The sequence below is a fragment of the Corvus brachyrhynchos genome, unplaced genomic scaffold (assembly GCF_000691975.1).
Source record: "Corvus brachyrhynchos isolate BGI_N302 unplaced genomic scaffold, ASM69197v1 scaffold114, whole genome shotgun sequence".
Taxonomy (NCBI): domain Eukaryota; kingdom Metazoa; phylum Chordata; class Aves; order Passeriformes; family Corvidae; genus Corvus; species Corvus brachyrhynchos.
In genome coordinates, this window is record NW_008238337.1 from 2,542,040 (window position 1) to 2,545,837 (window position 3,798).

The window sequence follows — 3,798 nt, forward strand, 5'->3', positions numbered from 1 at the left end:
CCCCCGCGCCGGGCAGCCCCGACTGTCCCCGCGGAGTCCCCACCGCCGCCAACCGCTCCGCAGGGAGACGCCGCGCTACCCTTGGCAATCTCATTGGTTTAACTGCCTGCCCATCATCACTCTCAGGCATCTGATTGGCGCACGGGGCCATAACCCGCCCTCTCCCTGTCACACCGCGGTGACTGCGGCTCCCGGGAACACGGTTTAAATGTGTGCTCGCTGGGCGCTGATTGGCCCGTGCTGAGGGCAAGCAGCGCTCTGATTGGCGGCCCGGCAGGGAACGTCTCGCCCGCGGCAGGGCTGCGCCACGTGGGTCGGAGCGCGCGGGAGCGGGACCCTCCGGGGGTGGGTGCGTGGGTGGCACCCCCGCCCTGTCCGCTCTGCCGGTGCACCGGCACCTCCCAACGCCGTCCCGCCAACGCCTCCTCCCTCCTGCACTTCCCTCGCAGCGGGGATTCGAGGGACCCCTAATCCTGGCGGGATTGTAAAGCTCTGCTCTGCGAAATTATTAGGCTGCTTTACGCAATGTTTAGTTTAGATCTCCCTCGTTGAAATTTAAGTCTATTAGTTCCATCTTTCAAGCTTGCCTGGAGAGCAGGTAGTACTCAAGCATTGTGCTAAAGCATCAAAGACCTCGTTTAAATCCCCATTCCATAACGAGAGCAGCTAAAATATGGTAAAAGCACATGATGGGACATCAACAGAACCGTCATTATCACCAGGAGAGCTGGAACAGTCTTCAGCATCTATTCCCTGGTCAGAAGCTGCCAACAGGACTAGTATATACACTTTGAAATCAGGAAAGTATAATGGCAAAGAGTAACCCAGCAGTGAGGCAAGAGTGCACACATGTCAGGGGATCTGAATGGATGCCAAGTGGATGCCATCATGGAAGTGAAGAAATCGCCACACAGGACTGCCTTGGTGCCCCATGATAAGTAGAACACTTATATTGAGCAACAGTGCATGACTCTTGTTTCTTCTTATCTGTGTTAGCCCTTCTGCAGCAAGGGCTACCTGTGTGTGCTCAGGACGTGGGGCGGTGGCACTTGAGCTATGGCCACAGGGGTGGCTTCCCACCCAAGGCTTATCTGCAGCCACAGGCTGCTGCTTGTCTCTTGGGCATTCCCACCGTGATGTAAACAGCCAGTTCGGGGTGGTGATACAGCTGAAAAACATCTTTTCCCTTAAGAAACAAAAAACCCTCCTCATCCTAAGCAAAAACTGCCCAGAAGGGGCCTTGTCCTTTCCAAGCTGTCCCAGAGCAGTTGGGGGGCTCACAGGACAGGAATTCCGTGTGACTGCAGAGCAGTTTGAGAAGGCAGCACAGGGTTTCAGTCCACCCGCTCCTCTTTTTGTGGCAGCCTTGCATTCAGGCACTTTGGGAAAAGACAGAACAAACCCAGCTCTGCATGGGCACTGTCATTTGTTATGTCATGGTCTTTGATCACCAGGCACATGAATTTTACAGAGAAGCAACCAAAACGCACTGGGTGTTTTCCTGTAAACTCAAAGCTGCAGCCAGCTGACATCCTCTGGACATCACGTCCATGAACATCTATGTCCATGAACACCCATGTCCATGGGGTTCTTCCATCAAGGCAGGTACTCCAAGCTCTCCACAAAAGCACCAGAGCAGACACTGCTCTGATTTTTCCACCCTAGTTCGCACTGTACTTATCACACAGCTCGGATGCAACTGGAAAAAAAAAATCTTCATAAATTACTAAGATGATTTTCTTCTTGCAGTAATTGGGAACACTCTTCCTAGTGTCGTGGGAAAGCTCTGGAAACACCCTCATTGTGGTTTTGCTCAGCTGTTCGGGGTTGTATATTTTAAATAATTATTTTATATATGCATATTAAACAAAGCAACCGAGTTGGCATCGAAGCCGTGCGGGCCACCAGTAGAGGGCAAAGGAAGCCAAGGAATTCTCTTTCCCAGAGCAACAAAGAAAACAACGTCATCTTCAACTGGCCGCTGCTACCGGCGCGGTGGGATCACACTGTGAGTTAGCAAGACATGTTGGCTTTACCCCTCAGCTGGCTGTGACCAAAAGCCAGAGCCGAGGAGAAGTTGAAATGTTAAAGGCTACAATCCAAAAAGAGTGTGGCTGGAGCCGCCCGTCAGCGTGACTCAGGACACAGAGCAGCACATGGGAGAGAGAGCGCTGCCGACTCCCGTAATCCAGAGGGAGCAGCGCGACTCCCGCTGGAACCAGCGCTAAAACCCAGTGACCTAAATATTCTCTCCCGTAGTGCCGCATGAGCAGCTCCCGGGAGCACCACGTTTTACTGCGGAAATGTGAAATTGTTTTGTGGGGGAAGGGAAGGAAGAACGAGCGAGGCGTTGATTTGCTCAGAAAGGAAAGAAAATCTTCAAGGTAAATCTCTTCGGTCTAGATGAATACTTCACCCAGTTAAAAAAAAATCTTATTTTATCTTTGAATTCATTGTTTCATTTTCTCTCCAATATACCAACAAGATGCTTGTTAAATATTCCCACCTGAGAGCAAGTTCTCACACAGCACCTGTCATATTTGCAATTAAATAAATGTATAGCATCTACACACATTTCTCGTTCACAAGATGAAATCCCTACAATTTGTGCTTCAGCCACTAGAAATCAAGTAAAAACAATCCCTGAGGGTAACTGCTGTGTATTACATTAGGCAACATCATTTTATAAAGTCACACAGTAAAATGCCAGTAGGTGCTAACTGCATTTCATAAGTATAAAATATAATTACATTCAGAATTGTATCTACCGATGATTAAAAAAACCCCAAAACCCTCTGACTAGAGAGTGCAGTGAGACCGTGAATTACATGCAAAATTCTATGGAAACAGAGTCCTGCAGACAAATCTGCGTGTGCTAATTCCACGCCAATGGAAAGCAGCATTTCCACCAGTGGGATTACTCACCTATTCCAGTCGAGGATGATCACAAACGCTGACAGGTAACTCTCTTTTAAATGCAAGACATCAAAACCCTCACTTTCTTGTCACAATTGTACAGAGCTGCATACATTTAATGTTCGGTTCAGCGCGTGTGAGCTGTACTTCATCATGCCTTCATCTGAAGTGTGCAGAGGGCAATAATTAAGATAAAAGCTGCCATTGAAATTGTTCTTCTCGTCTCTGGCCACACTTGTGTTGTCTTTTTCTCCATCTGAAGCATCACTGATTAATCTGAATTACTTAAATCAGTTTAATTAACGTTGCTTTGTCTTTAAATAGTTTAGCCTTAATCTGTCTAATCCTTTATTGGTTATATTAATCCCTGTTAAATTTGTCTAATGATAAAATAAGCAAACTTGCACGAGTGAATGAGTAGCACTGAACATTTGAAGGAATTTCATGATTGCTCACATTTCATCTGTGTCCGGCTCAATTCTAAGTGTGAAAGTTCTTACAAATTTTCATGTTCTTACACAACTGCGAAAGCATTTTATTGGAAGATTGTCTCGTTTTTAACAAGTCTTCTCAGTCTGAGGGCCTCCAGCGCTAAAAAGATGTCTCCAAACGTGAAACTATCATGAGTGGTCTCCAGATTTTCACTCACTCTTTGCACCAGGAAGTTTCACATTAGCAGCTTGTAAAATATTTGCAAGGGAAAACTCATCTGCCAGCACATCCCCACGGGTGCGGCATTCCCAGGGTGGGCAGCAGGGATGTCCCCCCGCGTTCTCCTGGGGGAGTCCAGGGAGCCCCTGTGAAGGAACACCGCAGAGTCGCGGCGCTGTGAGGGGGCGGAGGCGGCGGTGTCCTCAGGGTGCGGGAACGGGGTGCGCGGAG

General features: G+C 48.5%; 1 protein-coding gene across 1 annotated transcript in view; it reads right to left on the reverse strand.

Moving 5' to 3' along the window:
• Positions 1–3,736, reverse strand: part of KMT5A (lysine methyltransferase 5A) — a 12,145-nt gene extending 8,409 nt beyond the window's left edge. The window contains exon 1 of the mRNA XM_017734769.1: positions 2,926–3,736. The gene's annotated coding sequence lies outside the window, so the exon portion shown is untranslated. The remainder of the gene's footprint in view (positions 1–2,925) is intronic.
• Between the last annotated feature and the right edge of the window lie 62 nt (positions 3,737–3,798).